Source organism: Musa acuminata, chromosome BXJ2-1, assembly GCF_036884655.1.
Source record: "Musa acuminata AAA Group cultivar baxijiao chromosome BXJ2-1, Cavendish_Baxijiao_AAA, whole genome shotgun sequence".
Taxonomy (NCBI): Eukaryota; Viridiplantae; Streptophyta; class Magnoliopsida; order Zingiberales; family Musaceae; genus Musa; species Musa acuminata.
In genome coordinates, this window is record NC_088338.1 from 24306942 (window position 1) to 24328624 (window position 21683).

At 46.3% G+C, this 21683-nt stretch overlaps 10 non-coding genes and 6 pseudogenes across 10 annotated transcripts; all 16 read left to right on the forward strand.

Annotated features, from left to right (window-relative positions):
* Positions 1 to 267: 267 nt before the first annotated feature.
* On the forward strand, positions 268 to 386 carry LOC135600010 (5S ribosomal RNA). Its single transcript, XR_010482345.1, has one exon. It is a non-coding gene; the product is annotated as a 5S ribosomal RNA (ribosomal RNA).
* Positions 387 to 736: 350 nt separating this feature from the next.
* Positions 737 to 855, forward strand: LOC135602358 (5S ribosomal RNA; annotated as a pseudogene).
* A 350-nt stretch (positions 856 to 1205) lies between these two features.
* LOC135600296 (5S ribosomal RNA) lies at positions 1206 to 1324 on the forward strand. Its single transcript, XR_010482622.1, has one exon. It is a non-coding gene; the product is annotated as a 5S ribosomal RNA (ribosomal RNA).
* A 350-nt stretch (positions 1325 to 1674) lies between these two features.
* Positions 1675 to 1793, forward strand: LOC135604526 (5S ribosomal RNA). Its single transcript, XR_010484235.1, has one exon. It is a non-coding gene; the product is annotated as a 5S ribosomal RNA (ribosomal RNA).
* A 349-nt stretch (positions 1794 to 2142) lies between these two features.
* LOC135603321 (5S ribosomal RNA) lies at positions 2143 to 2261 on the forward strand (annotated as a pseudogene).
* Positions 2262 to 2611: 350 nt separating this feature from the next.
* Positions 2612 to 2730, forward strand: LOC135602104 (5S ribosomal RNA; annotated as a pseudogene).
* A 350-nt stretch (positions 2731 to 3080) lies between these two features.
* LOC135599955 (5S ribosomal RNA) lies at positions 3081 to 3199 on the forward strand. The gene has a single exon (XR_010482292.1). It is a non-coding gene; the product is annotated as a 5S ribosomal RNA (ribosomal RNA).
* Positions 3200 to 3549: 350 nt separating this feature from the next.
* LOC135603149 (5S ribosomal RNA) lies at positions 3550 to 3668 on the forward strand. The gene has a single exon (XR_010484085.1). It is a non-coding gene; the product is annotated as a 5S ribosomal RNA (ribosomal RNA).
* Positions 3669 to 4017: 349 nt separating this feature from the next.
* On the forward strand, positions 4018 to 4136 carry LOC135600413 (5S ribosomal RNA). Its single transcript, XR_010482735.1, has one exon. It is a non-coding gene; the product is annotated as a 5S ribosomal RNA (ribosomal RNA).
* Positions 4137 to 4486: 350 nt separating this feature from the next.
* On the forward strand, positions 4487 to 4605 carry LOC135599651 (5S ribosomal RNA). The gene has a single exon (XR_010481998.1). It is a non-coding gene; the product is annotated as a 5S ribosomal RNA (ribosomal RNA).
* Positions 4606 to 4955: 350 nt separating this feature from the next.
* Positions 4956 to 5074, forward strand: LOC135601621 (5S ribosomal RNA). The gene has a single exon (XR_010483903.1). It is a non-coding gene; the product is annotated as a 5S ribosomal RNA (ribosomal RNA).
* A 350-nt stretch (positions 5075 to 5424) lies between these two features.
* On the forward strand, positions 5425 to 5543 carry LOC135601402 (5S ribosomal RNA). Its single transcript, XR_010483696.1, has one exon. It is a non-coding gene; the product is annotated as a 5S ribosomal RNA (ribosomal RNA).
* A 350-nt stretch (positions 5544 to 5893) lies between these two features.
* On the forward strand, positions 5894 to 6012 carry LOC135600176 (5S ribosomal RNA). Its single transcript, XR_010482503.1, has one exon. It is a non-coding gene; the product is annotated as a 5S ribosomal RNA (ribosomal RNA).
* A 349-nt stretch (positions 6013 to 6361) lies between these two features.
* LOC135604626 (5S ribosomal RNA) lies at positions 6362 to 6482 on the forward strand (annotated as a pseudogene).
* A 350-nt stretch (positions 6483 to 6832) lies between these two features.
* Positions 6833 to 6951, forward strand: LOC135604316 (5S ribosomal RNA; annotated as a pseudogene).
* Positions 6952 to 7301: 350 nt separating this feature from the next.
* Positions 7302 to 7422, forward strand: LOC135599305 (5S ribosomal RNA; annotated as a pseudogene).
* Positions 7423 to 21683: the final 14261 nt, after the last annotated feature.

The following is a 21683-nucleotide window of genomic DNA, read 5'->3' on the forward strand; positions in this document are numbered from 1 at the left end:
CTTTATTTTCTTCTTTTTACAACTTAGCAGTTTAGTCCTTGAAATTTCCATACTTACATATAGGTCCTCCGATTTATAAATAAATCTTTATTAATAATTTACAAAAGTGAGGGATATTACAATTGGGCTAGGGCTCGAAGAGAGCTTGCAATAGGGATTTCGTGAACGTTCGAGAAAGCGCCGACGGTTTCGTGACGGGCAAGAGGCTCCGGACGTTGATGCGCCGGTCGCGACGTGCACATAGGCGACGGACGAAGCACGCGAAACGGGTGCGATAATGCCAGCACTAAAGCACCGGATCCCATCAGAACTCCGAAGTTAAGCGTGCTTTGGAGAGAGTAGTACTAAGATGGGTGACCCCTTGGGAAGTCCTCGTGTTTCACTCCTTTTTGCGTCCCGAGATACGAAACATCTCTCGTAGACCTCCGAGAGGATTGTTTTGGGGCTCGGAATTTGCCGTGACCGCAACGCTATTAGTATCGTGGGGCTCGGAGAGAACTTTCCGGATTGGGGTCGCAATAGCGATTCCGAGATCGTTCTAGAAAGTGCCGATGGTTTCGACGCGCGCTTGCCGTGATCGATACGCAGTCGTTGGGCTAGGGCTCGGAGAGAGCTTGCAATAGGGATTTCGTGAACATTCGAGAAAGCGCCGATGGTTTCGTGACGGGAAAGAGGCTCCGGACGTTGATGCGCCGGCCGCGACGTGCACATAGGCGAAGGACGAAGCACGCGAAACAGGTGCGATAATGCCAGCACTAAAGCACCGAATCCCATCAGAACTTTGAAGTTAAGCGTGCTTTAGAGAGAGTAGTACTAGGATAGGTGACCACCTGGGAAGTCCTCGTGTTGCACTCCTTTTTGCGTCCCGAGATACGAAACATCTCCCGTAGACCTCCGAGACGATTGTTTCGGGGCTCGGAATTTGCCGTGACCGCTACGCAGTCAGTATCGTGGGGCTCGGAGAGAGCTTTCCGGATTGGGGTCGCAATAGTTATTCCGAGATCATTCTAGAAAGTGCCGATTGTTTCGACGCGCGCTTGCCGTGACCGATACGCAGTCGTTGGGCTAGGGCTCGGAGAGAGCTTGCAATAGGGATTTCGTGAACGTTCGAGAAAGCGCCGACGGTTTCGTGACGGGCAAGAGGCTCCGGACATTGATGCGTGGGCCGCGACGTGTAAATAGGCGAGGGACGAAGCACGCGAAACGGGTGCGATAATGCCAGCACTAAAGCACCGGATCCCATCAGAACTCCGAAGTTAAGCGTGCATTGGCGAGAGTAGTACTAGGATGGGTGACCCCCTGGGAAGTCCTCGTGTTGCACTCCTTTTTGCGTCCCGAGATACGAAACATCTCACATAGACCTCTGAGACGATTGTTTTGGGGCTCGGAATTTGCCGTGACAGCTACGCAGTTAGTATCGTGGGGCTCGGAGAGAACTTCCCAGATTTGGGTCGCAATAGTGATTCCAAGATAGTTCTAGAAAGTGCCGATGGTTTCGACGCGCGCTTGCCGTGACCGTTACGCAATCGTTGGGCTAGGGCTCGGAGAGAGCTTGCAATAGGGATTTCGTGAACGTTTGAGAAAGCGCCGATGGTTTCGTGACGGGCAAGAGGCTCTGGACGTTGATGCGCCGGCCGCGACGTGCACATAGGCGAAGGACGAAGCACGCGAAACGGGTGCGATAATGCCAGCACTAAAGCACCGGATCCCATCAGAACTCCGAAGTTAAGCGTGCTTTAGAGAGAGTAGTACTAGGATGGGTGACCACCTGGGAAGTCCTCGTGTTGCACTCCTTTTTGCGTCCCGAATACGAAACATCTCCCGTAGACCTCCGAGACGATTGTTTCGGGGCTCAGAATTTGCCGTGACCGCTACGCAGTCAGTATCGTGGGGCTCGGAGAGAGCTTTCCGGATTGGGGTCGCAATAGCGATTCCGAGATCGTTCTAGAAAGTGCCGATGGTTTCGACGCGCACTTGCCGTGACCGATACGCAGTCGTTGGGCTAGGGCTCGGAGAGAGCTTGCAATAGGGATTTCGTGAACGTTCGAGAAAGCGCCGATGGTTTCGTGACGGGCAAGAGGCTCCGGACGTTGATGCGCTGGCCGCGACGTGCACATAGGCGAGGGACGAAACACGCGAAACGGGTGCGATAATGCCAGCACTAACGCACTGGACCCAATCAGAACTTCGAAGTTAAGCGTACTTTGGAGAGAGTAGTACTAGGATGGGTGACCCCCTGGGAAGTCCTCGTGTTGCACTCTTTTTTGTGTCCCGAGATACGAAACATCTCCCGTAGACTTCCGAGACGATTGTTTTGGGGCTCAAAATTTGCCGTGACAGCTACGCAGTTAGTATCGTGGGGCTCGGAGAGAGCTTCCCAGATTAGGGTCGCAAAAGCGATTCCGAGATCGTTCTAGAATGTGCCGATGGTTTCGACGCGCGCTTGCCGTGACCGTTACGCAGTTGTTGGGCTAGGGCTCGGAGAGAGCTTGCAATAGGGATTTCGTGAACGTTCGAGAAAGCGCCGACGGTTTCGTGACGGGCAAGAGGCTCCGGACGTTGATGCGCCGACCGCGACGTGCACATAGGTGAGGGACGAAGCACGCGAAACGGGTGCGATAATGCCAGAACTAAAGCACCGGATCCCATCAGAACTCTGAAGTTAAGCGTGCTTTATAGAGAGTAGTACTAGGATGGGTGACCCCCTGGGAAGTCCTCGTGTTGCACTCCTTTTCGCGTCCCGAGATACGAAATATCTCCCGTAGACCTCCGAGAGGATTGTTTTGGGGCTCGGAACTTGCCGTGACCGCTACGCAGTTAGTATCGTGGGGCTCGGAGAGAGATTTCCGGATTGGGGTCGCAATAGAGATTCCGAGATCGTTCTACAAAGTGCCGATGGTTTCGGCGCGCGCTTGCCGTGACCGATACGCAGTTGTTGGGCTAGGGCTCGGAGAGAGCTTGCAATAGGGATTTCGTGAACGTTAGAGAAAGCGCCGATGGTTTCGTGACGGGCAAGAGGCTCCGGACGTTGATGCGCCGGCCGCGACGTGCACATAGGCGAAGGACGAAGCACGCGAAACTGGTGCGATAATGCCAGCACTAAAGCACCGGATCCCATCAGAACTCCGAAGTTAAGCGTGCTTTAGAGAGAGTAGTACTAGGATGGGTGACCACCTGGGAAGTCCTCGTGTTGCACTCCTTTTTGCGTCCCGAGATACGAAACATCTCCCGTAGACCTCCGAGACGATTGTTTCGGGGCTTGGAATTTGCCGTGACCGCTACGCAGTCAGTATTGTGGGGCTCAGAGAGAGCTTTTCGTATTGGGGTCGCAATAGTTATTCCGAGATCGTTCTAGAAAGTGCCGATTGTTTCGACGCGCGCTTGCTGTGACCGATAAGCAGTCGTTGGGCTAGGGCTCGGAGAGAGCTTGCAATAGGGATTTCGTGAACGTTCGAGAAAGCGACGACGGTTTCGTGACGGGCAAGAGGCTCCGGACGTTGATGCGCCGGCCATGACGTGCACATAGGCGAAGGACGAAGCACGCGAAACGGGTGCGATAATGCCAGCACTAAAGCACCGGATCCCATCAGCACTCCGAAGTTAAGCGTGCTTTGGCGAGAGTAGTACTAGGATGGGTGACCCCCTGGGAAGTCCTCGTGTTGCACTCCTTTTGCGTCCCGAGATACGAAACATCTCCCGTAGACCTCCAAGATGATTGTTTTGGGGCTCGGAATTTACCGTGACTGCTACGCAGTTAGTATCGTGGGGCTCGGAGAGAGCTTTCCGGATTGGGGTGGCAATAGCGAATCCGAGATCGTTCTAGAAAGTGCCGATGGTTTCGACGCGGGCTTGCCGTGATCGTTACGCAGTCGTTGGGCAAGGGCTCGGAGAGGGCTTGCAATTGGGATTTCGTGAACGTTCGAGAAAGCGCCGACGGTTTTGTGACGTGCAAGAGGCTCCGGACGTTGATGCACCGGCCGCGACGTGCACATAGGCGAGGGACGAAGCACGCGAAACGGGTGCGATAATGCTAGAACTAAAGCACCGGATCCCATCAGAACTCCGAAGTTAAGCGTGCTTTAGAGAGAGTAGTACTAGGATGGGTGACCCCTTGGGAAGTCCTCGTGTTGCACTCCTTTTTGCCTCCCGAGATACGAAATATCTCCCGTAGACCTCCGAGAGGATTGTTTTGGGGCTCGGAACTTGCCGTGACAGCTACGCAGTTAGTATCGTGGGGCTCGGAGAGAGCTTTCCGGATTGGGGTCGCAATAGAGATTCCGAGATCATTCTAGAAAGTGCTGATGGTTTCGACGCGCGCTTGCCGTGACCGATACACAATCGTTGTGCTAGGGCTCGGAGAGAGCTTGCAATAAAGATTTCGTGAACGTTCGAGAAAGCGCCGATGGTTTCGTGACGGGCAAGAGGCTCCGGACGTTGATGCGCCGGCCGCGACGTGCACATAGGCGAAGGACGAATCACGCGAAACGGGTGCGATAATGCCAGCACTAAAGCACCGGATCCCATCAGAACTCCGAAGTTAAGCGTGCTTTAGATAGAGTAGTACTAGGATGGGTGACCACCTGGGAAGTCCTCTTGTTGCACTCCTTTTTGCGTCCCGAGATACGAAACATCTCCCGTAGACCTCCGAGACGATTGTTTCGGGGCTCGGAATTTGCCGTGACCGCTACGCAGTCAGTATCGTGGGGCTCGGAGAGAGCTTTTCGGATTGGGGTCACAATAGCGATTCCGAGATCGTTCTAGAAAGTGCCGATGGTTTCGACGCGCGTTTGCCGTGACCGATACATAGTCGTTGTGCTAGGGCTCGGAGAGAGCTTGCAATAAGGATTTCGCGAACGTTCGAGAAAGCGCCGATGGTTTCGTGACGGGCAAGAGGCTCCGGACGTTGATGCGCCGGCTGCGACATGCACATAGGCGAAGAACGAAGCACGCGAAACGGGTGCGATAATGCCAGCACTAAAGCACCGGATCCCGTCAGAACTCCGAAGTTAAGCGTGCTTTAGAGAGAGTAGTACTAGGATGGGTGACCACCTGGGAAGTCCTCTTGTTGCACTCCTTTCTGCGTCCCGAGATACGAAACATCTCCCGTAGACCTCCGAGACGATTGTTTCGGGGCTCAGAATTTGCCGTGACCGCTACGCAGTCAGTATCGTGGGGCTCGGAGAGAGCTTTTCGGATTGGGGTCACAATAGCGATTCCGAGATCGTTCTAGAAAGTGCCGATGGTTTCGACGCGCGTTTGCCGTGACCGATATGCAGTCGTTGGGCTAGGGCTCGGAGAGAGCTTGCAATAGGGATTTCGTGAACGTTAGAGAAAGCGCCGATGGTTTCGTGACTGGCAAGAGGCTCCGGACGTTGATGCGCCGGCCGCGACGTGCACATAGGCGAGGGACGAAGCTCGCGAAACGGGTGCGATAATGCCAGCACTAAAGAACCGGATCCCAACAGAACTTCGAAGTTAAGCGTGCTTTGGAGAGAGTAGTACTAGGATGGGTGACCCCCTGGGAAGTCCTTGTGTTGCACTCCTTTTTGTGTCCCGAGATACGAAACATCTCCCGTAGATCCCCGAGACGATTGTTTTGGGGCTCGGAATTTGCCGTGACCGCTACGCAGTCAGTATCGTGGGGCTTGGAGACAGCTTTCCGGATTTGGATCGCAATAGCGATTCCGAGATCGTTCTAGAAAGTGCCGATGGTTTCGACACGCGCTTGCCGTGACCGTTACGCAGTCGTTGGGCTAGGGCTCGGAGAGAGCTTGCAATAGGAATTTCGTGAACGTTCGAGAAAGCGCCGACGGTTTCGTGACGGGCAAGAGGCTCCGGACATTGATGCGCCGGTCGCGACGTGCACATAGGCGAGGGACGAAGCACGCGAAACGGGTGCGATAATGCCAGCACTAAAGCACCGGATCCCATCAGAACTCCGAAGTTAAGCGTGCTTTAGAGAGAGTAGTACTAGGATGGATGACCCCCTGGGAAGTCCTCGTGTTGCACTCCTTTTTGCGTCCCGAGAACGAAATATCTCCCGTAGACCTCCGAGACGATTGTTTTGAGGCTCGGAATTTGCCATGACCGCTACGCAGTCAGTATCGTGGGGCTCGGAGAAAGATTTTCGGATTAGGGTCATAAGAGCGATTTTGAGATCGTTCTAGAAAGTGCCGATGGTTTCGACGCGCGCTTGCCGTGACCGATACGCAGTCGTTGGGCTAGGGCTCGGAGAGAGCTTGCAATAGGGATTTCGTGAACGTTCGAGAAAGCGCCGACGGTTTCGTGACGGGCAAGAGGCTCCGGACGTTGATGCGCCGGCCGCGACGTGCACATAGGCGAGGGACGAAGCACGCGAAACGGGTGTGATAATGCCAGCACTAAAGCACCGGATCCCAACAGAATTCCGAAGTTAAGCGCCGACTTTGGAGAGAGTAGTACTAGGATGGGTGACCCCCTGGGAAGTCCTCGTGTTTCACTCCTTTTTGCGTCCCGAGATACGAAACATCTCCCGTAGACCTCCGAAACGATTGTTTTGGGGCTCAGAATTTGCCGTGACCGCTACGCAGTCAGTATCGTGGGGCTCGGAGAGAGCTTTCTGGATTGGAGTCGCAATAGCGATTCCGAGATCGTTCTAGAAAGTGTCGATGGTTTCGACGCGCGCTTGCCGTGACCGATAGGCAGTCGTTGGGCTAGGGCTCGGAGAGAGCTTGCAATAGGGATTTCGTGAAAGTTAGAGAAAGCGCCGACGGTTTCGTGACGGGCAAGTGGCTACGGACGTTGATGCGCCGGCCGCGACGTGCACATCGGCTAGGGACGAAGCACGCGAACAGGGTGCGATAATGCCAGCACTAAAGCACCGGATCCCAACAGAACTCCGAAGTTAAGCATGATTTAGAGAGAGTAGTACTAGGATGGGTGACCCCCTAGGAAGTCCTCGTGTTTCACTCCTTTTTGCGTCCCGAGATACGAAACATCCCCCGTAGACCTACGAGACGATTGTTTTGGGGCTCGGAATTTGCCGTGACCGCTACGCAGTCAGTATCGTGGGGCTCGGAGAGAGCTTTCCGGATTTGGGTCACAATAGTGATTTCGAGATCGTTCTAGAAAGTGCCGATGGTTTCGACGCGCGCTTGCCGTGACCGATACGCAGTTGTTGGGCTAGGGCTCGGAGAGAGCTTGCAATAGGGATTTCGTGAACGTTTGAGAAAGCGCCGACGGTTTCGTGACGGGCAAGAGGCTCCGGACGTTGATGCGCCGGCCGCGACGTGCACATAGGCGAGGGACGAAGCACATGAAATGGGTGTGATAATGCCAGCACTAAAGCACCGGATCCCAACAGAATTCCGAAGTTAAGCGCCGACTTTGGAGAGAGTTGTACTAGGATGGGTGACCCCCTGGGAAGTCCTCGTGTTTCACTCCTTTTTGCGTCCCGAGATACGAAACATCTCCCGTAGACCTCCGAGACGATTGTTTTGGGGCTCGGAATTTGCCATGACCGCTACGCAGTCAGTATCGTGGGGCTTGGAGAGAGCTTTCCGGATTGGGGTCGCAATAGCGATTCCGAGATCGTTCTAGAAAGTGTCGATGGTTTCGACGCGCGCTTGCCGTGACCGATACGCAGTCATTGGGCTAAGGCTCGGAGAGAGCTTGCAATAGGGATTTCGTGAACGTTCGAGAAAGCGCCGACGGTTTCTTGACAGGCAAGAGGCTCCGTACGTTGATGCGCCGGCCGCGACGTGCACATAGGCGAGGGACGAAGCACGCGAAACGGGTGTGATAATGCCATCACTAAAGCACCGGATCCCAACAGAATTCCGAAGTTAAGCGCCGACTTTGGAGAAAGTAGTACTAGGGTGGGTGACCCCCTGGGAAGTCCTCGTGCTTCACTCATTTTTGCGTCCCGAGATACGAAACATCTCCCGTAGACCTCCGAGACGATTATTTTGGGGCTCGGAATTTGCCGTGACCAGTACGCAGTCAGTATCGTGGGGCTCGGAGAGAGCTTTCCGGATTGGGGTCGCAATAGCTATATATCTAATTTCTTATTATTAAAGTGCAATAGCTAACAAGTTCTAATGCTAAGCGCTTTCCAAAGGTTAGAGCGACTGATCAAGCTTTAGTATTTGAAAGAAGTGCGGGGGCCTATGTAGATCCTTTAGCAGGTTCTTTTCTTTCTATCTCTCCATTTTCTTTCCTTTTCATTCATTCCATAGGCGTAGTATCATTCTCACCAGCCCAGTACCAGATCACTGCTTTGAGTTGAAGTTTCAGTTCCTCCCTTCTCCTGCTTTTCTATTTGATAGGCCCGACTTTACTGTATTGATTGCTCTCCCCTAGTTTTTGCTTTGTGCTCGCTCGGTTAATGGACTTGAACCCGTCTTTATATTGAAAGTTTGTAACTTAGGCTTACTTACATAGGGTGGAATTCTCTTCGGACTCTTAATATGAAACAAAAGAGGAGGTTGAGCCCATAGTCGAAGAAAGTGTGCTACTACCAAAGAAATAAAGGCCAAGCGTATACTCAAAAAGCAACGCGCCTTGCCTTGCTTCCTTCCTTTGCTAACCCTATCCTAGCACTAAAGCCTATACTATACATTGCACTAAAGGACAGAGGCAGAGGAGAGAGAGAATCCGTTGGGTCTGGTACTTGCTATGCGAGGCGATAGTAGCAACAAGACTAGAGTGATGAGCAAGTCCGGTTTATAGGGAATTTGTTACTGAAGAGCAGCCCTTTAGCGCAACGTGAAAAAAGGAATTGTTATAACGCGGCAGGAGCCCCCGTAAAACTAGTGCTGTGTTCGTGAGCTTAAGTATCCTTTCCTCGCACTGCTTCTTCAGGCAAAGCAAAGGTCAAGCAAAGAACTGATCTCTATGACCTAACTCGCCCAGCTTCTTTATATGATATATGGCCCAGCTTCTTTATGTGATATATGATGAAACTCGAACAGGACTCTCAAGATGGTGTTCAAGCAAAGCACCACATAATGGATTAGTTGGTTGCCATTACAATTCCTGTGCCCTTTTGTAATTGGCGTAAGGAGTTCTACTAAGGTAAAGAACCTATCTCACCGAACCATCCAAAGAAACTATACTTTCCACTCGTTAACAAACAGACTTTAGCCCGAGATACCCGATTGCTCCTTCATCTGCTCCAGCTTCGGCTTAAGATGCCTCTTCAGATACTAATAGCAAAAGAGAAAGATAGGGAAGGAGTGTATTTACTAAAATCTATGCCAGATGCTAATACTGGTACTCAAGATGGAGATCTTCAATAAATGATGAGTTTGTTCGCTAAAGGAAGCTGCTAGAGCAAGTAAGTCTAGTCCCTAACATAATGTCTAGTCCCTAACATAATGAGTCAAACAACTTTCTTTGTGCTTTATCGCCCCAAGAGAATCTGCTGGCTAAGAAGATGGAGTTAAGCCTACGAGTTCTATTGCAACAAGGGGTTCAGCAAGTGTAGAAGGTTATGGGGCAGTCAGTTATCAAGTAAAGCTCTGGTTTTGGTTACTTTTTCATTACGAAAAAAAGAAAGAGAGATTTTCGAAAGTCCCCAAGTACGAGGATCAAATGAATGTATGAACCAATTTCTCCATTTCCATAGACTTAAATGAACAAAGTGGGACTTCATATAGTGAGTAATATGACCCTTACCAAGATCTATGCCTTTTGGACTTTCATATAGTGAGTAATATGACCCCTTACCAAGATCTATGCCTTATTGTCACTTACGTAAGCGCAGAATTATATGAGCAAAAATCAAGCGATATATATTCTATATCAGGAATACACCTGCACCTATCCACTCAGTTTAAGGAATACACCTGCACCTATCCACTCAGTTCCTGTTAGTTCACTTGTTCTTGTTGTTCTAGTTAGGAAAATCCGCACTGCCGATTCATTCTCTGGTCGACAAACGTATTCAACTCATTTACATAGGCATACCCTGCTCCTGTTTCAAATCCTTAGTCTTCGTTATTACAATTCCAGCTTTCGTCGAGCGGCAGTAACGAAAACACTTCTGGCTTCGTCACTTGAAACTGAGTTGGATCCTGCGAGAATTAAATGAAACAATTCCATTATGTATTTATTTACACCTGTTATAGATTCATCAAGTAAATACCCGTAGACTTCTTCTGGAACTCTGACTCTATTGCTTAAAGAAAAGAAGATTGATTTGCATCCGCTTCTGATCTAGTATACCTTCCTCGCACTGCTTCATCTGTTGGGCCAGGCAATACTTAATGCTTCTTTCCCATAACTTGACTTGATAACAGGTAATTATCACCCAGGGCTCGGCTCTTCTGTTTCAACTGCTTAGCTTCATCCTCTATAGTGGACAACACTCGAACAGGGCGAACAGGAATTCTACTTATCACTAGGGATTCAACTAGAACAGGAACTGCTCAGGCCTCAGAGACTTCTTTAGATCCTAGAACAGGCACTGGCAATTATTCGACTTCATATCCAGAAACTTCGGATTATCGCTCTCGAACTGGACATTCGAATTATCCCCTTGATGAACCGCTTGCAGCTGACTTGTGTACTGCTTATTTAGACCCAGAGCTTATCCTTACACTGATCAAGACTCTCCACTTGAATAACAACCCGGACCACCCCTCTTTCATGCTTGGGGTTGGACCACACCTCTTATTGACGCGCCGACCTATACTGCTTGCTTACTCTAATGATGCAGCTAATGCTTGAACTCGCACTCCCCACACGGAGACCTTAGGCTTTTTGCGTCCCGGAGACCATAGGCTTTTTGCGTCCTTTAACGCCTATTAACCATGAAAATATGGAATGACCCCGCTTGCCCCTCTTACTGCTGTTCTAGTGCATTTGTATCCTAATAACTTGAAGACCCTTGCAAATATTGAGCATCTTATTTTGTTCCTACTCCTACTGCTGCTTTTGATCAATCCTCTGTTTCTTCTTAGCCCAGCCCTGTTCTATACCCAACACTGAAAGCTTTCATACGATCGATACTCCCTTCTGGATACCCTACTGTATACTTGACTTGCGCTACTCTACTTCTTGATCCGAGACTCCCTAATCTGATTCGAAAGTTCCTACAGCTGATCTGTATCCTTCTCCCACTCTCTCAAACTTGACTTGTTCCCTTGCTTCTGGAAAAGCATTTAGCGTAATACATGACATATGGAGGTTTTCTTAAAAGCGGGCGCTCTTTCCTTCGGGTTGGGTCGAAAGAACAAGAAGCAAGTTACGAGTTAGCTTACTTTACGAAGCAAGTTACGAGTTAGCTTACTTTACCTGGGTTGGTGATCTTCTTATACTTCTAGAATAGGAGCACAGGGTTGGTGACCAATATCTATTATACCCCTCGGGCTAATGATTAAGTGTCTTCTTCTGTAACAGATCCTAGAACTGTAACTGGCCGGGCATAAGGTGCAAGCCAAAGAAACTCTCCTAAAGCTAGAGAAGATACCGCTCTGTGAACTTACCTTAGAGCCCAGAACTTCTCTCTATGACCGCCCAGCTTCTTTATATGAGCAAACTAGAACAGGCCCACTTGCGGAGTAAGACGTTGATTCAAGATTCTTTCCTGCCTTACGCTTCACTTAAGTAACGGTGTTTTTTTACATCTATACACGTGTTTTCATTCACAAACAAAACTTCGATTTAAGAACAGGTTGATTTATACCCGAACTTGGAGCCTAACCGTAGTAGTGGGCTGGGCACTCGTTCGCCAAGAGCAGAGAGAGCTATAGGGCTCATACTTTGCTTCTTTCTCGGTGTTGACTATAAACCGAGTACGCTGTTCTCCTCCTCTTATGAAAAATCAATTACCTACCTTGCTCTCCCCGAAAACAGGAATGGAATCTGGAGATGAGAGTGCGGGAGTATAGAAAGAATTGAGTCAAGTAACTGGTCGACCACAACTCTACTCGTTTAAGGCTTTCACTTTCTCGTTCGGCTTTCCTAACCTATACTTTCTTTCTGGATTTCTTGATTACTTCCTACTTTAGAACTTTATAGCTTAATTCTGACTTTAGAGTTTATGACTTTAGAGTTTATGACTTTAGAGTTGCATTCTGGATTCTATAATTCCTTATTTCTTGTTGATGTTCAAATGCTTTTGAGCCTTCTAACATAGACGACCTGAGCTGAGAGACCAGACCTTCTTCTTAACATAGACGACCTGAGCTGAGAGACCAGACCTTCTTAACATAGACCTGAGCTGAGAGACCAGACCTTCTTAACATAGACCTGAGCTGAGAGTAAAGTAAGTCATATCCAAATATGGTTCTGGAATGATTTCCCGCCCTATACTGGACTATCGGAAAGAGGCACCCTATACTATTGACTAATCACTCTTTTCGGTAACTAAGCAATAATGAAGAGTAAGCTCTAAGCTGTTTGGTTATTCGCGGAGTGTTTATTTAATCTGTACCTAAGCTGCTTTCATATGTACCTTGTGTTGGTACCTAAGCAGTAAGATGTGTTGTTACTATACTTAGAATAGAAGATGGATCCACACTACATATCTTCTTAAAGAAAGAAAGGCTGGACAATAAGTATCTTTAAGCAATGCGGGCAAGGCAGGACAGAGACAGAACTAGCAAGGGAAGCAACAAGACTAGAGTGATGAGCAAGTAAAGGCAATATTCATATTTTTTCTGCTTGACCGGTACTATTCACTCTATTTTCCATGAATTCTCGGTCTGGGCCCCTACTTGCACATTTATTCCTATGAAATGGTCTACTTTTTTTTAGACTGAGATGGCTGCTCTTTCGACGGCCGGACTAAAAACCCCACTTATACTTTAGTGCTTTTCCCGATAGTATCTAACCCTTGAGCATGTAATTGCCCTGAGGAATGGATCCCTACTGGACGTAAACTAGTTGCTTCGCTTCCATCGGGTTACGTACTCTTTACTGGAGAGCTACCCGCATTGCCTTCCCGACTTAGCCTTAGCCTTTCACTTTTCCAGTATGGAGGGATAGAATAGTTTGTTGGATACATAACGCCATCTATCTCTCCTCTCAGTTTACAGGTAATCCAATGTTGTTGAATGTACGAGCAGGAAAGATTTCCCTTGATTTGAGCATGACCTGCCTGATGAAATAGGCCCAGCAACTATTAGCCAAGTCACGTATACAAACACATAGCAAGCAATAACGGAATTCTACCCTATTTCTTCTATGCTATGAGACCATCTTTGGCAACGGGCACTAAGCAGTGTATTTCAAAGGACTAAGGCATATCTTATTTAAGCATATATGATTAGCAATGAAACATAACAGCCATTGGGATGGTGACAGGACTGATAGGCTTTCTTCCCCTAGGTCTTAACTAGATCAAATATCTTCTCTCTTTCTTTTCTTACTTGATTGAATGGTTTTTTCTTTGCTATCGGAAAAAGGGTTTCAGCGAGACAATGAGTTTTTGTAATCCTGTGATCAAGTCTGTGATAAAGCCTGAGTCTTTAAAGCCTGTTGCTTGCCATACCCTTGCCTATAATAAATAAGTAGTTTCAGACTTTGGCGAAATCATGGTCACTCCAGGTCGAGGGTAAGCCCATGATCTATTGCCTCTGATTATTGATCCCGTGAGCAAGCCTCTTCTTGTCTTGATCAAGTAGTCCATTTGCTCTTTGTTGAAAAGGCGCTGTCCATCCCGGTATAGGTGCCTTCCACACCCCTAAGTACCTTTGAAGGATTAGTATAAATTGGAATTCCTTCTTCGCTGCTATTCCATTTGAATGGGAGGGAGTTTCATACGAGCCGCAAAATAAGGTGCTTTCCTTTTCTATTGGAGCGAGTTCAAGTGCTAAGTTTAGGTACAGCCACCAAGTGAGAAAGTTTGCTAGAGATTTAGTATAGAGCCAGTTATGGAGAGTGCTTTTCTCGTTCCCTTCCAGACATTTGGAGTTCGACGCCCATTGAATTTAGTCATTCTCTTCTCGTTGGGATCTTTCCTCCAGGCAGTCTTCTGTCTCTCCTGCTATAGTATATGGTAAGCCCCACTGTTCCTTTTGAATTGACTTGCCAGTATCCGCGGAAAGAAGGTAAGCAAGAAGGGGTCAGCCTTCGAAGTAGCATTGGTAAGCCCTAAGGCCCTTCTAAGTTCTGCTTTTGTAAACACATCAATTTCCGTCCTTTCTTTTGCCAGCCTAGTCAAAGCTATCCTCTGTAAGTTTGAGTTTCTTCTATTCGTTCTCTTTATGCTGCTCTGCCTTCTGATCTCAGATCTGGTTTTCCAAAAGAAAGATCGATTAGATCATAGAGAAAAAAAGAGGCACTCTCCAAAGTAGGTGTAATAGGCGAAGTAAGAAAGAGGCTATCCAAAGTAGGTGTAATAGGCGAAGTAAAAGGCTAAAAGAACTATATTGAACTAGTGTTTATTTCCTCTATTGAACTAGTGTTGATTTCCTTTCTTCAGATACCCACTGTCGTCACCCGCCCAGTCGTAGGTTCTCTTTTAGTTGGTAGGACTTGCTATAGATTGATTTGGTAAGTCTGATGATAATCTATATCTTTCTTTTGACCTGGTCCTCTACTTTGATCTTTTCTGGGTTTACTAAAGGGTCTTTTCTTTTCATATACATTTCTTTATGGTCTTTTTTTTGATCTTTTAATATACTTTTCTTTGAGGTTGGAAGAAGACTATAACCTTCTCGGCATGGTCCAAGCAATAAACCTTCTGCATTCTTACACCCTTTTAAAAGCCTTCTTTTCTTTGACTTTTGTAGTTATTCCTACCTAAAGGGCAGTCCTAGTCTAATAAGAAAGTGAAATCAGTAAAGCTCTAATAAGAAAGTGAAATCAGTAAAGCAAGTATCCAACACTCTTTTTGTTCTCGAGCGAATAGGTTCCTGTCTTTCATAGGCGAATAATGGGAAGGCCATTTGGAGATTGAGTCTAAATCGAAGTTTTCGTCCTAAGCTCCACTCCTTTCCTTTGTAGTCCAGTAGAATCCTATAGTTGCTTTCCCTATGTAATAGCCTGTTGTTGGAGTGGAATTCTTTGGAGTAGTGCTCACCTACTCATATAAGAATCAAGTAAGAGGAAGCCAGTAGGTAGTGCTCACCTCTCCCTGTAAGTAGTGCTAACCTACTCATATAAGAATAAAGTAAGGGGAAGCCAGTAGGTAGTGCTAACCTTTACTCATATAAGAATAAAGTAATAGGAAGCCAGAGTGGTTTTGTATTTTACAGTGAAAGATTCTCAAAAGACAAAAATCCAAAGTGATTCTTCAATCAATCCTCTGTAAGCTGCCCCTATCTATACTTTCCAAAGTGTTGATTATAAACAAAAAGAGCATTAAAGCACTAGCGGAAAGGAAAGAGAAATCGAATGACAAATCTGTAGCTTCTCCCCACACACTTAGAGGTTTTTTCCACTAACTATAGACAGTATAGGCAGGTTAGTTTCTATTTGCTTTTCCAGAGAGTAGGAAAGATTCTAGAATAGCCTCTATGGTAGCACGTTAGAGCAGTAGTCAAGGTGATAGGAAAGTGGAATTACTTGCTGCCGCTAGAAATTAGTTGAGCGCCTGACGCCGAAAACAGGAATAGCAGATTCAAGCAGGAATTGTAATGCGGTAGCGAGTTAATAGCGTAAGTAAGGGCGTCTTCATTCACCTACCTTCGGAGAACAAGCTAGACTCCCCATTTTACCTGATAAGACTATACCGCTTCCTCCAGTGGTACCTACCCGAACATAGTACTATTCCTGATATGAGCTTCTCTATACCCATTTCTTTGTGAAAAAGCTAACAAGGTTTTGATAACTATAGCTTATGTCCATCTTCATTCTCAGGTACCAACTCTACAAAGTGGCCAAGCAACTGGGCCACACTACTAACGCTCGCTCCTGCCGCGCAACGGGAACTCACTGACGCTCAGAATAGGGAATCACACTAAGAAAAGGGAAATCCACTACTGACTTATAAGAATCAAGCTAGGGAATAGGAAATCCGCTATACTCTTTATAAGACTTACCTCGCCAACAGGGAATTCCACTCATTGATATCAGAACAGGACGCCTAGTTGCTGCCCAAGCCTTCCTTTCCTGTATCGGTCGCTGCCCAAGCCTTACTTGTTTGTTTGTATTCTTCCGATGCTTACTTGCACTCGCCAACGCCTAACTCTGACTCTTAAACTACAGGACCTAAATCGGTATTACCCCACGCACTAGAAGAGAGGGGAGCCATCAACTTCTTAGCTTCAGTCTGCCTTTCCTTTATCTAAGGCTCTCGCTTCAATTATTCTTTAGCCAATGCCGTGTAGGTACGAGATATAGCGTATACAAGAATAGAATCGAACTATGGGGAGAACAATAAATCCACTATTACTCTAACAACTCTACTGATAAGACAACAACTACTAACAAGAATCGAAATACTGCTCTCAAGTCTCCCCTCCTTGCTTTGAAGTCTACTACTCCCCGATTGAGGGTTTACTTACCTCGCTTTCATTCCGTAGTCCACCTATTATTCCTCGTAGAAGAACTAAAGGCCTGCCCCGCCTTACTCTAATTCTGATACAAATGACCCCAACTCACCTCAAAACAACTGAAACCGGCTTGGACAACTTTCTACTTAGTTTAGTTCCGATCTCTGTCACCCGGTCTGCATTCCTTGTTTCCTATTCTATTACTAGATGCGACAGCCTCTTACCACTACAAAAAGAAGTCTTACTTATAATGCCCTACATCTATAGTAAATACAGAATGGAGCTAGCGCTTCTAATCCTTTGACTTGGAATAAGGAATACGAATACCACCTCTAAGACGAGAACTCTAAGCTGGTAGGTAATCCAATCTATTAAGTCAGAAAGAAACTATAGATAACAATACTTCAACTCGGAAATGGGAATACAAATACTACTAGAAAGAATAGAACTGATAAGAAAGAGCAAAGATCGAACAATGCCCTAACTACTTGAACTAGGGGAGCAATTAAAGGCAAACTACTATACAAGCAACGAAACAAGTAACGTAATATTTGACCGAGTCCTGAATGAACCAGTTTTTGGCTCCTTAAAGTAGTATAAGTAGTCGTATCGGAGTCTAGGTAAGTCCGGAAACAGAACAGAATCATGAGCTAGGTATGGTCAGATAGAATCCGGAGAAGTGGAAGTGGAAAGTCAAGTTGCCTGTTGCAAGAGAAGTCACAAGGCCTGTTTCTCGTCAAGTTGAAAGTAACGTAGAAAGAAGTGAGTAAAGACACTGAACAAGAAGTCAGAATGGAATTGAAGATTACCAATTATATACTCAATTAACTCCCTGATCTTATTGCTTGTTTGTTGTCGTAGTCGTCTCAAGACAAGAATCAGAATGTGCTTAGCCAACAAGAAGAATGCGCTTAGCCAACAAGAAGAATGCGCTTAGCCAACAAGAAAAGAAGAATGCTCTTAGCCAACAAGAAAAGAAGAATGCTCTTAGCGTAGGTAACGGAGCGCTCAAGGCTATAATAGTAAGAGTATAAAGTAAGCAGAGCAGCAATGAAAGTCCACTCGATCAGAAGAGTACGGATAAGATGTCTCTGTTCGAAACGGCCAAGCAACGACAATACCTCTGACCTCTGGCTTGGCTACTACTACAGTTATTGCTCTCATCTTATCTAACTCAGGCTACTAGAACGACTACGCCTACCTCCTTAAAAGCTTCCCTTGCCGAACTCGACTATGGACTAGCTTCAATTACAATAAGGGCCTCGACTCAGGCTCTTGCTCTGTGAACTGTAGTTGCTTGGCTCTATCTTATGTGAGCTTGCTTTCAACCCTATATGGAGCAATCAGTATTGCACGCCTTTCTCTTAAACGAAAATTCTACTTACTCCAATTCTGACTCCTACGCGCAGTCTCCCTTTCACTCCCTTCGCTCTGCCACTCATGCCTATCAGGCTTACTGCCCGACACCAAAGTATGCCTTTCCTTTCTCTTAGTCACAAAAACTACCTAACGACCTACGCTACCACCTACTTACTTAAATGCCTATGTTCCAGGAGTGGACAGCGATATAAGTTCTAAGCTAAGTCCCTAACAAGCAAGGATACAGTAAAGTCAGCATTTTTTGAATGAGATAAAGGCCACTAAAGACTAAGATCGGGTCAGGTCAGCTTTGTTAGCAACAGCTCAATTCTGGATTCTAATGAAAAAGTCCTGGAAGCACTATGGGTAGCACCAGTCCTATTCTATTAGCAGAGGAATAAGATTTGGATGTCAGGTTATAGGACCAATAGGCAGTAATTTCCGTTTTCTAGCTAGGAGCATTGGAATAAAAGACAGAAGTCAGGCTTGGTCTACTATGGTTCATTCCGTATTTCCCACTTGAAAGAAAGAGGCTATGGGTTGTGTTGGAGAGCACGCCGGTTTGGTGCTTTAAGGTCAGTTAAGTCAGAATCAAAGCCGGGAGAGAGGCATAATCGAGTCGGGGGAAGTCAAACTCCAAGTAAGTAGCGGGGGGCCCAGATAAGAGAACGGTCGCCTAAAAGGTAGGGGTGGCAGCCTTTTCCGTATAGTAGTGGATTTCCTGGGGTGGATTTGGATGACGTTACCAATGAGCCAAATTCTTATTAGATTCGTTTGGTGGAGTACCAAATTCTTATTAGATGTTAGTAAGGGCTGAGCTCTCCTAGTAACGCGGGTAGGAGGCAAGGTATAAGCTATGCGTTTAAGCCTAAAGCCTAGAAGCAAAGATGCACGAAACAAATAAAAAGGACTTACCAGTTGGGTTAGTAAGACTGGAAGCGAGGAGCGTAAGGGCTATAGAGCTAACAAGCAAGAGTGGAGGGCAGGAGTCACAGATCGAGAAAAGGATTTTAGTAAGAATCAGTCCAATAAGTAGGGCTTGTCCTTTTTGGTAAGAAGTAAAGCTTGCAGTTGGTGGTTAAAGTCGGGTTGCCCGTAGTCGGATTTTGGTTAGCACCGGTTGGATTCGTCTAGTAGTCGTTTTGCTCCCATAGTAAGTAGTTAGCTTCCCTTCCCTGACACACTGAGTCAACTTTGGATTGATTCTTTTGAGCACAGCGCCGAGTACGAGTATCTAAATGTGGAATATTACCGATCTTTTCTATACCTTCTTGAGGCTTCTAATCCAAATCTGGCTTATGCCTCGGTACCTTCTCCTGCTTATTATCGAGTTGACTTTCAAGCTTCTTCTCTTTTCTACTTTCCTCCCACAGCTTAAGCGTTACTTGGGTATTCGTTCGCAAAGATATATATCTTCTTTATACAATTCAACAATAACATACAATTAAACAAGAGCAGAAAGACAAGAAGAATCCGTAAATTCTCCACGTCCACATAACCTTGCTTCCTTGCTAGTACTAGATTATTTCCCTTAACTCGAAAGCGCCAGCATCCTATCCTGACTTTCATGCTTGGACCATGACGCACTTCCTTCACATTTATGCTTGATGTTTGGACCACATAAGGGTTTGTTTGCTGTAACCCCGGATTTCTCTAAGTAAGACCTCTGCACTCTGCACCCCGGAAAGCGGGAAAGTTACCTAAGCGAAAATAGTCAATTCACTAACGAAACTCAAAAGCTCACTAGCACTAACTCAGGCGAACGGAACTCAATTCCTAACATACAACTGCTTCCCTTTGACTTAGACGAACTCACTAAGACATTTAGGCTTAGAGAATGGAATTTAGCATAGTACTATGTAATAGGGTAAACAACCTCCTTATTTGTTGAACACAGCGTTACTGCTTTGCTTCCTAATATAGATTATATGGGTGAACAAGCAAGTGCGAAAGAGGAGCAACCAGGCGTTAGGGAGTTAGTAGTTTCGCAGTTCAACTCATTCTTTTGGTAGGGCGTTGCTTGGCTTAATGGAAAAGGGAAAGGAGGGGGTGGCCCTTGCTTACCGAGACCTTAAAGCTGTCTTTGCTGCCTTACATGCTTTAGCTCATGTTTCAACCCTATGCTACTTATTGGAATTATTCTTGCTCGAACCAAATTCTAATATGAACCTATTAGCCCGCCTTTACTTGCTTTTTGGAATGAACTACTAAACTCTGTTAGACTAAAAGAATCAACCGGGAATTACACCACCTATAAAAGACTTCCGAGACTCACTTCTTCCTCTGAGCTTGAGCCTGTCACTAGCTACATCTAATAACTTGAACTAGAAACTTGGAATGTGCAACACACCCTAACGACTTAAACAAATAAATCAGACTTGGAACTATGACTAAGAGGAATGGAACGAACTACCGGCAAACTGGCTTGAACTCGAAACTGGGCTTTCCTACTACGATAGTAGATGAAACTAATAGCTATCAGATGAAACTAATGCCGTATAAGATATAACTATAATTATCTGAATTTGACTTATAATTTGTACTTCTCATAAGGATAACTATCTCAGTGCCTAAGACAACCATCACTACTATCAGAACTATAAACCAGTAACGAAGCCTTCCCTTATTGACCTAGAGTATTGGTGGAATATTACTTGTTTCAATCTGACTTTGAATGGGATTCCTTAATAAAGGAGTTTCGGAGTTCACTACTACCATAGCCAATAAACAAAACCAGAACATAGGCATGAAAAGAACAAGTAAAGTGTTGAGTTAGCAAAGTCAAGCTCAGTTACTCATAAGTAAGGCCGGGACAGCGGACTAGATTGTTTGTTTGATAGTTTCGGAATGATAGAGCGAGATTAGGTCCTCGCACTCCGTACTTTAGAGCTTGATTCCAGCGAGGGAGGTTTAGTGCCCTGTGTTGTATAGTTTCATCTCTTTTGACCTTTGCTATAGTTTCATGATTCTTATTGATTCCCCAACTATTCTGAGTTTCATTATGACTTTTGCAATCCAGTCTTGTTGCATCCGCGAGTCCTTAGTTCCAATCTGTATTATATAGGAGAAAGTCTTAGAAGCAGCAGCCTCATTCCCTCTTGGTTTGACATCTTTAGTGTTCTAACTTGATTTCCGGATCCTGTGTTCTATTACTATAGTATATGCCACTCCCAACTCCCCAACTACCAATCAATAACTTGAAATACAGATTCGAACACACCTCCTAACTGACTAAAAACTGTGCTTCTATTACTTCAACTCGACAGCGCTGCGCGGGGGATCTCACTCCTAAGCACAAGAACAGGAGTCAAGGCAAAGAATTCAGCTAATACCGATAAGAGTCAAAACCTTACAAGTAGAATAATCAAACAAGGAAAAAACACTTCTCTGACCAACCCAGATCCTTACTTACTCCAAATCTTATATGCCTAACCATAAGCCAGTATTTGCCTTGTGCTTGTTCACGACATGCCTATTCGTTTTTGAGACTTTCCTTGTTATCAAATACCACTGCTAGAGTACACTATCTCATTCTCCAAACTCGTCCTTTTAAGGCTATGGCTACTGCACGCTTTCATGCACCTTAGCTCCCCCGCGCCTATGAGTTTGCCTATCCTTTTGCCTATATCTCTTTTGCTTTTAACCTCAAACACATAACTTCCAATCTTGATATCCTTGCCTCTAAGCCTTGCTTTACTATCTCTTAAACTCCATATACGCTTGAAAACGAACCTTCCTGACTCGAAAGCCTTGCTCGTCTGTTTCAAGCTCATATAAAACCTAATGCAATAGTAACTGACAACTTCAACTCTCACAGCAGCTCTAGTGACAACTTCCACTCTATCTCCGGGGAAAGCTTAAGATATTGTTCCTAAGCGAGTGAAAAGCGCGTTAGTCAAC